The sequence below is a fragment of the Pezoporus wallicus genome, unplaced genomic scaffold (genome assembly GCF_028554395.1).
Source record: "Pezoporus wallicus isolate ANWC-B61680 ecotype Strahan unplaced genomic scaffold, APGP_CSIRO_Pwel_v1 scaffold_6446, whole genome shotgun sequence".
Taxonomy (NCBI): Eukaryota; Metazoa; Chordata; class Aves; order Psittaciformes; family Psittacidae; genus Pezoporus; species Pezoporus wallicus.
The window spans coordinates 8,327,034-8,339,133 of record NW_026636264.1 but is presented as its reverse complement, the minus strand read 5'-3'; the positions used below and the strand labels follow the sequence as shown (position 1 = coordinate 8,339,133).

Here is a 12,100-nt window from a genome sequence, read left to right as displayed (position 1 = left end):
CCCCGACTGCAGGGCGCCGGGTAGGGAGGGTCATCACCACTGGAGGGGCATAAAATACATTTAAAGGAAAAAAAATAATCTTTAAAAATCTACCTGGAAGAAGGATAGGGAAGGGGGCGGGAAGGACAGGATGTGGTAGAAACTGGCTTCTGGGAAAAGCTAGTGGCTTGGGTTAGGGAGGAGTAGCAGATCAGAGGAGAGCTCTCGGCAACTCGCCCTCTTGCTTTCACGCTCCGGGGCAGAGTGGAGAAGAGGAAAAATTCCGTGAGGCAGGCTGCGAGGAGCAAGAGGAGGAGGAAGGGGAGAGGGAGGAGGAGAAGGGAAGGGGTGGGGGGGGCTTGTGCGCTTAGGGGTAGGGGCGAGCCCTAGGGCGGGCGGGGGTGTGAGGTGACACACTCATAAATACACATACACGCCGCACATCCATCCACACGCGTCCAGCCAGGGGCGGGCAGAACCTCCACCGCCCCCCGGGAGCAGCCGGGGGAGGTGCCTCGGTCCCCCCGCGGGAGGGGGGACTGTGGGGCCGGGAGGGGCTGTCGGCGCGGATGCCTTCACCTGGGCTCTCCATCAGTGAGTGAGGCGAGGCGCAGAGGAGGAGAGGCGGTCGGGTCTGGAGAACTACCTCTGGATGGTTAAAAGAGAAAAAAAAACAAGCGAAAAACCCCAACTCTGCAATTCTCTGCTCCCCACAGGCTCAGCACCGTAAGGGACTGCTATATTTGAGGCTGTCAGGAGAATGGGAGAGAGAGACTGAGAGTCAGGGCGAGAGAGAGCCAGTGCCACAGCAGCGGTAAGTGTGTTTGCCATTCCCCAAGCCAGGCGCTGATTTCCCTGGTTAGACTTTGGAGTGTGTGTGCGCGGTTTATTTCTTGCAGTATCCATCGCAGCATCTCTGTGAGCAGTCTGCTGCGAAGCCAGCAATGGTGAGAGATCCCATTTTTGGGCTCCTACTGCAGGTTTATGTGTTTTGCTTTTTGTTTTGAATCTTACGCTGAAATTGTTGTCATAATTGAGCAGAAAAGTTGAAGCAGAAATTACTGTGATGTACTGCATGCTTCTTGTCATTTAACTAGCTAGCAAACTACTGCAGTGAATGAGTTATGAGGAGAAATGTGAGGCTTTTAGAACAAATACATACTTCAGAGAAAGAATGCCTGTTTTAATGTGCTAATTTTTTATGTTTGGGAGAGCTATCGTGCCAGTGCTTTAGGGGGAAACAGAAAATAACCTGGCGTGATAAGTTTATAGTGCTGCACTAAAAGTTGTGTTGTTAAGGAGTTCAGAATGGTACTTGACTTTGGGATAAACAATTATCTTCTGAATTAGAGAAGTACGGTGCATGGACTGTTCTCTGCTGACAGGCAGGGGAGATAGAATTACATAAAGATGCAATGATTTTCCCTCTCGGATGCGAGGACAGTGCATAAGACTGTGTGGAATGCCTGTGAGCTGGTGAGAAGATGGACTGAGTTATTTTCTGAAACAAATAATGAAACTGTGGTTTTAAGAATCTCTATCTCAGTAAAGAAAAATCTGCATCCGTTACTTTATTTGTACTCCTTCAGGTGTTTAGTTCCATTCTTGTTGAACACTGAGGAACTTCATAGAACAGAACTTATACAAGGTGGTATAATGTGACTGTTTAGCACCAAAGTTTTCTGTGTTGCAGTATTTCAGAAATTTGAAGTTTTTGCGAAGCTTGATTTTTTTTTTTACGTTAAAAAGTAATACTTTCCATGAATGCCACATTTTCAGTAGTGTTTTTTTGATGGAGGAACCTGACCCCAAATTTTTCTAAGGAGTTACAGCATTCCCCTAGTCTTCAGTGAGCTTTGGATGAGACCCTAAAGTTTGAAAGTACAAATAAATTACAAGCTCACTGTTACCCAAAAGCTAAAGGGGATTCCTGATAATTAAAATTTGGATGACATTTTCCAATTAATAAAAGTGCAATTAATTCCTGTTGAGTTATAGTAGAACTCCTTCAGAAGTACTTTATGGCAATCAATACTAATGCAAGATCAGTTCGTGATGATTAATATTATTACAGTGGATATCAAAAGAATTAGCAATAATTGGGCCATTATTTTAAAGTGCTATCAAAATAACAGAATTTGTAAAAATATATTTTCATAAATTGTTTTTAATTACTTTAGCATTTATCTGCAAAGTTTCAAGTAAAAACCTCTTCATATTTCTGTCTTGTTGGGTGGGAAGATACTTGTTTACTAGTGAGGTACACTAAAGGAAGAGAGAAAACTGAGACATGAACTATGGTAAGTGAGGATTATTTCACGTACAGTGGCCCTCTGTGGCAATATACTTTTAACTATGTGAGTGATTAAGAAATGTGGTTAAGAAAAAAAGGTATTGGAAGGCAACAGACATGCAAAGAAAGGAGGATGAAGTGTTAAGCATACTTGTAGGTGGTAACAGCTAAATAGTTTTGAAAGTGGAGTATTCAACATACACTTCTTTTTCTTACTCTTATAAGGCAGATGGCCATGAAAAAGTCAGAACTAGCAGAGCATGAAGATAGCTACAGATGGGTTGGAGACTAAGAGAGTAGATGTTAGGTTTGTCGGTCAATATGAAACTGAAAGTCATACTTTGAATTCTAGGTTAAAATGTCAGGGGAAAGAATCTTAATTTCATTTTATATGAGGGCAGATGTATTAAGAATGAAAACAGCAAAAATCTGTCTGGCTGAATTAATAGCTGAGAACTTGAAAGAAAGAATCTTTGAAAACAGATTTTGAGGAAAAATATCCTAGCAGCTGAGATAAAAGATGTGATTAAAAACTCTGCTGTTAGGAAATAATAAAGGGCAACTTTAAGAAATGAGTAACTTAGAGGATCGTCAGCACAGATTCAATACAGGAAGGTCATGACTGGCAAATTTGCTTGAGTCCCCTGAATAAGTTGCTGACATGGTAAACTATTGGGGAATCAGTGATACGATTTATGGGGGCTTCAGAAAATGTCCAGTGTTCTGTGCTCTGCAATTATCGATTTGGAAGGTAAGTTTTGGAAGGAGTGCTGGAATGAATTCAAACCTGACTTAGAGATAGGGACCAGAGGGTGTCAGTAAAGGTAAAGAGCTCTAGATGAAAGGAGGAAGTTAAAACTATGAGGCTTTCAGTGAGAGTCTGAGATCCAGTTTTCTTTCTTGCTTGTTATAAAGCTGGCAGGCATGTTCAAAAAGAATAAGTCTGATTTGCTAGCAATACAAGAAAATCTGTTCTGCTGAAAAGATTCAGTATACTGAAAGTTTTCTGATTAGGTTAATAATAGGAATTATTTTTTAAGTATTTAATGCAACTTTTTATTAAAGACATCATGGAAAACTAGAAGAATGTACATGTGAAGGGGGTGGCATTGAATCATCTGAAGTGATTGGTTCAGTGGCATTGAAAAAAAAAAGTGGTTCTTCTGAATTACATTTTTCTTTCTGCATGTAGCCTGCAACAAAGATCTTAGCTCCTCTGAATTCACTGCATAATTTGCCACTGTTGGTCTGCTCCCTCCATATGTTCCTGCTAACTGCTTCTGCATTGTACTTTCTCTCAGTCTCATAACCACCTCAATCATTTAAACAATTTCCCATACTGTAAGATACTAAACTGAAATGCACCGCAGTTTATACTGCACTCTTAATTCCTGAGAATCAATGTCAAATATATGTTTGCTTGTGAATATTTTATTGTTAGGTGTTTCGCAGAATTTATCTTCGTCCTTCTGTGCATAGGCTCTGTGATGCATTTTTCAGGGTCTGTTACACTCTGTATTAACAACTTAGCACTTTCCAGGGGGAAAATGCTCTGTCTGGAAGTGATGGAGTCCCTACAGAGCTTTATCTTCTGAGCAGTTCTGATCAATAACACTACATTAGGGGCCAGTGCCTTTAAAAAAAAAACAAAACACAAAATTGTTAAAATTTTGGAAGATAAATATGTTCTGATTTTACTTATATTTAAGATTTCAAAGCTCATGTATATCTGTGTTTATACACACACATATACCATATATGCGAGAAATGATCCTGTGTCTTTACAAGCTGGAATAGAAGCAACAGTAACACTTTCTAGTTAGTGGAAGGAGGAGAGTTCAGGATGATTTTTCACTATACTTTATAAAGGCCACAGATCAAGTTTTAGGTGCAAGTAGATATATAACAAGGGAAGATGATGTCAGGTTCTGTATGCTGTGAATATAATAAAGCTTTAGAATTGCCATCCATGTTACAGCTGATGTTCTTGATCACACATGCCCATACTTATTCTGTGTTGTCATCCACTCAGGCTAGTTCTAAGTTTACAGAGCCATAAGGTTATGTCAGAATGACAGTGCAATTCATCCTGTCATGCAGTTGTTACCAACACCATAGTTCACCTCTTTACATCTCTTTCAGGACCAAACTTACATGTCATTCTCGGGAAAAATTGATAACCCTTCTCCATTGCCATACCTAGAAATAGAAAATGCATCAAACTCTTTCCGTCCATCAGAAATGTCTTCGGGGAGTTTCCTTTTTCAGTATGCTCTTAAAGGTTTTATTGTAAATTGAGTTAAAACATGATGATATCTTTAGAGAACCTTTTGCTGCTGGAACTAAAAGCAGACAAACATTGAAGGTAGTTCATTGCAGTTACTGAGAGGGGTAAAGGATCACAACTTTCCGTTCAATACACAGGGAGTGTGACTTCAGCCTCCTCGTGAGTGAGAAATTCTCAGGTTTTAATAGTCAAAAGTTTAAGATTTGCTACATGTCCAATGGGACTCCTAGACTGAAAATCATTTTGATAAAGACTAAATGTATGGCTTTCTAGATGATGTAGTATCAGATCAGTCTTATGGGTTTCTTCCCTTACCAAATAACATCACTTTTATAGAATTCATGAACCCTGTTGTATTTTTTATGGGTTTTATAGTCTTTATTAAATATGTGAGGGACATTGCGCTGTGGCTGTAACATTCTTGCTATAGATTGTAACCAGCCTGCTGTAGCAATGCATTCAATTAAGAGTTCTAGCTATGCAGATAGGCAGGGAAATAAGAAAGACTTTGTGGTCATGGTATCTGAAGAAACTAATCTAACAGCGTAACAGCCTCGTAATATTTTTTTGAGAATACATTTGGGTGCTAAACTTGAAAAGTTGCAATTCGTGCTTAGCCATAAAAAGACATATCTAGGTGTGCTTGTTGCAATAGTCCCCACCAAAAATGTGCTTTAAAACATAGTAATTGGCAAGGAGCTTAACAGAGATTTACTTTTGAAAAGGTGGTTACTTGGTACTTGTTTAAGTACACATGCATTATCACTTCTGAAAGATGACCATTTATCCCCATTAGCTTACTGCACAGTCTTCTGTATGCTATCTCCTCTGAGTTATTTGCATGTCTCCACAGAGACCTGGAGTGTGATGAGCAAAACCTCCTGAAAATTAGTCAATAAAGTCACGGTATATATATTTCACCTCTTCTTCTGAGATGGTTCTTACACAAAACATTTTCCAAAAGCTTAGTATTAGAGACATTCAGAAAAAAAAAAAAAAAGAAAAAGACACATTCTGGACATGCTGGAACACTTTTGTGACATTCAGCTCTGTTAGTTTGGCAGAGTCATTCAGCTTTGTCATGTTCATATCACTGTGATGTAGCCATTTATCTTTGCATTTATTCATGTGATGGCTTGGACAGGGGACAAGGTGGACAGATTCTCAAATGGATGGAACAGAAAATACTAAAAATTTCATGAGCTGTCTTGTTCGTCTATAGAAATTTCCGTATGCCTAGCAAACAAAAATATGTTTGTATTTCAGACTAGCATTTGAAGTGCTGGACATAGAGACACTTAAATGTTTAAGTCAAGTTTATTTTTTCTATGCTTACTGATTTCTTTTCTGCAAGCATTCGCTGCCTGGAATATTATACTTACATAGTCCACTTTGTGGACCAAGTTAATGATATTAAACTTTGTATCAAAGGTTGCATATGCACACTTTCAAAATTGAAAAAAAATCAGACGTAGATCTGTACCTACTATTTATGTTACAGTTGCTGTACAGTTGACCGATTGTATATATAAATTGTAGATTTTTCTAATACAGCATCACTTATACATGCATCTATTTACATATATTTACAAAAATGCTTATGTCACTTTAAAATGCAGTTGCCCAACTGTCTTAATTCACATCACAAGTCCATACTAAATAGTATTTAGATTAGAACTCTGATTGTCCTGGAAGATTTGTTGCTTTATTAGCAAGGTCCTCTGACTCCATTATAAACCTTATCATTATCATCATCATAGCAACTAGGCACTGTAATCATAAATCAAGATTGCATTGTACTAGGAGCTGTGAACACAAAATGGTCCCTGAATCAGGGAACGTATGTCTTAACTCAAAAGCTCTTCCCTTTTTGCTGTTCTTTGTGACCTTTGAAAAGCTTACATCTAAGGGAAGATATCTGTGTTTCACAGCCATGCTACCATGATCATATACAGATTTCTTCAAGATCACCTCCCACAACAGAAAAAAAAACAAGATACAATCTGCAACACTATGACGTGTAATGATCACACATACGTGCTGTAAAATGTCTTGCAGATTTGTCTGAAGACTGTACCAGCAGTCCACAATTGCTTCTGAAATGCAGACATTTTAGACATCTTTTCTGAATTAATTCAGTCTTCAGATTTCAAAAATCTCATGCAGATCAAATCTTGTGAAAAACGAGTATATGGACTTCTGCATGAGATTGTATTAGAAGATATATTCTCCTTGTTAAAACTTTTTAATTGTTTTTGTCAGTCCAAAAATCATGAGTTAAAGCAGGTAATGTACTCACTCCTGTGCCATGGCCGTGTTCTTTGTTCGGTCTTTGACTCCTGCAATTCTGAGGTGATACAAGTTCTTGATTTCTCAGTTTCATGCTATGCAAGATGCTCAGAATGTGCTTACTTGACTATAACGTGTGCAGTGTCATGTTTTATTGCTTACATAAAACTCAGGGAGTCTGGGAATAAAGCCATGACTTCTCTGATGTCATAGCATCGCTTTGATGTGTGTGTGCACAGCTTCTCAATTCAAAATCAGTTGTGTAGTATTTCCTCTGCCTGGATTTAGGGGATGCAGGTTGGGCATTGAAATAGCTTCAAACCGAGAAAGACTGTTACATGGCTTTGATAAGAGGCATAATTGAAGACATAGAACAGATCAGATACCAAGGGAGAGTAATATACTAAAGAGGACCATCCACACACAAAGAGATAATTTGGAAAACATGATATATAGCTGAAATGTCTGCAGTCTTGTTTTCCCCCTTGCATATCACAACTGACTGATTGCTAACATCTAAGTACTTATTTGCCTTATCAATCACTTTGTGCCTGAGTCATTCACTGATGGGCATAATCCTCTGTTTGTGACTTCACGGGGCATCTCTTGAGGAAATTTGAATGTCATCAGCAACAAATTGAGACATTACTGTGAAGGCATCAGGTAGGAGGAACATGTTTGCACAAGAGGCATATTAATCAACAACAGGAGAAAATATGCAGCATCAAAGCAGCATAATTCAGTGGAATTTGGATTAAATTCTTGCATAAGTTCTTGCAAGAAGTACCTACTTGCAAACTAGAAGCAAGACAGTTAGACTGATTGATCAAGACCTTAAAAAAGCAAAGCCCTCTTGTAGAAAACAAATAAAGGTTAAGCAAGCTGAGAAACATTGTGTATAAAAGTACTAAAGATTATACGCTTAAAAGGTCATTTACCACCAGAAGTTACTTGTTCAGAAATCTGCTATCTCTGTAAATTTTCATTAACAGTTCACAAATTACTGTCAAGATTCCTGCGGTCAGTCTTTGCAAAATATATCCTTTGCAACGTCATGACTTTAGTTGTAAAGGAATGTAAAGGAATTTGCTAAGGATTTCTTTTAAAGATGCAAAAATATGTTGAAATTATAAACAATGTGTGCATGATTATATAGCATTATAGGATCTGCAAATGTGAATAAGGTATGAGACAAAAAGGAAGCTATCATAGTTTTTTGGTTATTTTGCTTCAACAGAAAATAATTACATGTATTCATATGTGACATTGGCATTTAAGAAATTATGGTGAGTTGAACACTTAATATTTACTAAAAATACTGTCTATTTCAACAGCAGTGTGCTAGTTTTGTGTGTTACGTCAGAATTCAGACAAGATAGCAGGCTGCATTGTGGAGACTGGTTTAAAGTCAAAAGAATGAGGGTTGTGAGAAACTCTCCAGAAACTGTAATGGGAGTGCTTGCTTTTTACAGTCTACAGGAGCGTAACTAAGCAGCTTAGGGGATCCCAAGTATTTATCTAAAAACTACCTGTAGGTGGTATAATAAGATCTGGAATATTTTGTCAGTGAAAGAAACAGACTATAAACAGCTATATGCAAGGCAGTGATTTTGGAGTTTCTGTGATTATTTCTGGTTTTATTATAGCATTGTGATGAGGAAGCAGAGCAAAGCAAATACGAAGGTTTACCTTTTATTTGGCCTAATGCTGTTCTTTGAAGTGGCTGAGAAAAACTCTATCCATTGACTTGAAAATAAAAATTAATCTAAACAAAACTAACTTCCAGGATCAAGAACACTGGAAATAGTGTTACTTTACTTCTTTATACCATACAACAGATTTAAAGGCACCTCAATGATACAGGAAGAAGTCCTTTTTCCTTCTGTAAAAAAACAGGCTAACACTTCAGTCAATAGAAACTTGTAGACTATGGACAGAAGGTCCTGTCATAGGAGATTTTCATTGCTTTTATTGGTATTAATTTTTATTTGGAATTTATTAGTTACTAGTGTATAAAAATATTTTTGAATTTTGTGACTTTAGTTATAAGTTTTTTGTTAATGCGGTCTATTGCCATTTTTCTTTGTTTTACTCATCACCTGAGATTTTCCCATGTTATCTTGCATGAAATCAGTTTTCGCAATTTGTATGCTTGATTTGCCTTTTCTGTAATTTGGATTTTACTGCCAGTGTAAGACAAAGAAGGAGATGAGGGAAGTATTGAAAACACAATCCTTCTATCACTCCCATTGCCATGTATAAAGACAGCAAATAAATGTATTTTGTTAATGCAGTGAAGTCGGAGTCCTTGTGGCTTGAGTTACATTAAAGAGACTCTATAGCACTGCAAGGACTGCCAAATTAGATGATGTTGAGGGAAAAGAAAGAAAAAAGAAATAAGAAAAAGGCACTTTCACATAAAATTCACACCACATTTAACAAGCTTAAGGGAAAAACACTTGCCCAAAGCTGAAAGCACAGGTCACTACAGGTTGAGTTTAAGAGCCAGGCTTTTCACTGAGAGGCTGTAAGCATGGGTTGGATAGTACAGGAATCATGGGGACCATGTGGTCATGAATCACCTTTTCTCTGCTCATTAATAAGTGGGGGGAGAAGGGGAAATTCCACATAAATTATTCCTCTTCTGTGTCACAGACCTGAAATACAAATGGAAAAACTCTTCTTTTAGGGAGATGGAGGGTCCAACACCACACACAGAGAACACTGGTTTGGGTTATTGAGGTTTCTTGATACACTGGGTAGAGACTGTAACCTGAACACAGCTGGGAATCAGAGGTCTTGTGCTTATTATGCTGTCAAGTTGTATTTATCCTAAAAATACCATAGAAATCCTTATGACATGTTCTGAGTATAGAGTAGCTCTTTTATATCTATATTTGCTCTCACTCAAAGCATGCATTTAGAGAGTGTGTCTTTAAATACCGTGAAAGGCAGTTGACCACATTGGCTACTAGCAACTGCTGACTGCTGCTTTTTTTAAGTTTATGCACATCGCTTACACTTCTCATTGTCTTTCTCCATTGCCATGATATGGACATATCCTTACATTTGCCTTGTAATTGCAATTGGGCTTTTGTGGCTAAGCCTTGCTCAGAAGGCCCCAAAACCATGCAGAGCTAAATTCCGTGCTGACCTGCCTGCTCATTTTGAGATGGCTCCCCCACCTGCAGCCCTCAGCTCCTACTATCCTATGAAGCATACCTGGCCACTTTCAGTGACAGAGAAATTCTAGGCTGGATTTTAAGTCTGCTACCATATGTATTCTGGCCATGCTAGCGACAAGCAGGGCTGCACAAAAATTACCCATTTTTGTTCAGTAAGTGTCCATCTGCAGCAATGATGATTTTCTTCCTAAATATTTTATTCTTCTGTGAATGTGCAAAAATGTGGATTTTTTTTTCCCCTGCCAGTTCTGCTGACAAGCAGAACTTTTTCATACAGCTCTATAATTAGGCTCCAGAGTCCTGCAGAGACACACAGCAGAGTAGTAGGCTTTATATTCTGTGACACTCAAAAGTTGCAGTTCAAAGATGTGTGTGCTTACATCTATCCCGCCTCTTTGCATGCTATAACTAATCTCTTCCATTTCCTTTGGATTTGTCCCCCTGTGTCTAACAAAAATTAGAATTTTGAGTGTTTCAGTTTCTAAATTGCAAATCGGTACTCGACCACTGTGTGAAAGTTTGACAGGATGGAACAGAATTTACTATCATCATTGAAAAGTCCAGTTTAAGAGTCTTGCATTTATTCAAGCTGTGCAATGAAACTGTTGCACTTTATATCAAAACAATTAATTGTTGTGGTTTCCATCACTGTACAGAGGTCCTGATCGCAAAGCCCAGCAATTAGTGTTTATGTGATACTTCTATCAAGAAATAGATCACTTGTAGAAGTTGCATGTGGATCATCATACAATGTTGTTGCATGGCCTTTGGGGAAACCTTAAATTTTTTCCCTTAAGGTAACCTTCAAATTAATATGTTTTAAAGCACACTATTTTAGAGACCATGAATCTTTGCTGCTAGATTCTGCAGGTAGCCTCAACAGTAAATTAGTAACAGTAGTTATACGTCCTAAAGATGTTCATAATCTGGGATTTCATAACTAGTAAACTTCTATTCAAGCTATTTGAAAATAGGGAGTGATATGATTTGTTTAGCTTTGTATTTGTGCAGTTTGGAGAAAAAGAGAATCACAGATTATGCTTTATCACTGTTACAGCAGAGAAGAACATTTCCTGTCCTTAGCTCATTCTTAGAGGTTTAATTAATAATGTAGACAGTTGAGTCTGCCTGCTAGGACTAAAATAATTAGCAGAGAGTAAACAAACACTTTATGTTTCACTTTATGAATGGTGTGGTGCCACTTTAAATATTTAATGTTTTGAGCTCAGTGACCAATCAATTCTTGCCAGGTGCCAGGTTGCAGCAACAGACTGGGCAAGAAAGCCCAGTTGCGAGCAGAGGTAGGCTCCCATAACCACTTTCAACCAGCAAGGGTTTCAGGAAATGGAAGAAGACCTAAAACAAGTGCTAAAAAAGAGGCTATGAAAATGTAGAAGTTTTTGGAAAAGGAGTGGTAAAAAAACCCAGAGAGGAGCTGGTAGAGTGCAGTTTAATGCAGCTCAATAACTTAACTAGACTAAGTTAGAGCTCCATATGAAATCCTACAGGAGATAACTGTCTCATGCAAATTTAAATCTCAGCTGGTGACTTATTCTCATTTCTTTGTATATTCAGGGCAAGAAAAGCTAAAAAATATCCTTCTTAGTAAAATTTACTGACTTTTTCTCATTAGTATTGGTAGTCTGGGGAAAAGAAAACCCAGACTGCCTGCAGAGTACACAAAGCTTATGTGCTGCGTGTGCTGAAAGCCAGCACTAGGTTGGAGTTTTGACTTCGGGAGCCATACATACATGATCTGAGCAACTTCATACACAATCTTAAACTGCACATATACTTAAAAACGACTTTGACTGCAATTTAGTTAATTTTAGGTGAAGTCCTGAACACATACCTTTAAGAAGGGAATGCTCATTACACCTAATCTTTACTTTATACCATGGAACATTACATTTGGTATTAAAGGAATTTTGTATTTTTGTCTATCTGAAACATTTAAAAAGCATACTCCATAACCTTAAAAAATCTCTTCAGTTCTGTGGTTTGTCTTGTAAACCAGAATGCTTCTTCTCTTTTTTCTTGTTTTCAAAGTCGCAAAAATATCGACAA

The 12,100-nt window shown here is 38.0% G+C and overlaps 1 protein-coding gene across 5 annotated transcripts in view; it reads left to right on the top strand.

The window, feature by feature from the left end:
- The first annotated feature begins 521 nt into the window (after positions 1–521).
- The window catches only part of CNTN5 (contactin 5), a 643,809-nt gene continuing 632,230 nt past the window's right edge, over positions 522–12,100 (top strand). Inside the window, exon 1 of one of the 5 annotated variants that reach the window (XM_057399803.1) lies at positions 522–793. The gene's annotated coding sequence lies outside the window, so the exon portion shown is untranslated. Of the gene's footprint in view, positions 794–819; positions 927–12,100 lie in introns of those variants that run through there. The other 4 variants (XM_057399799.1, XM_057399798.1, XM_057399804.1 and 1 more) reach the window with 4 other exon arrangements.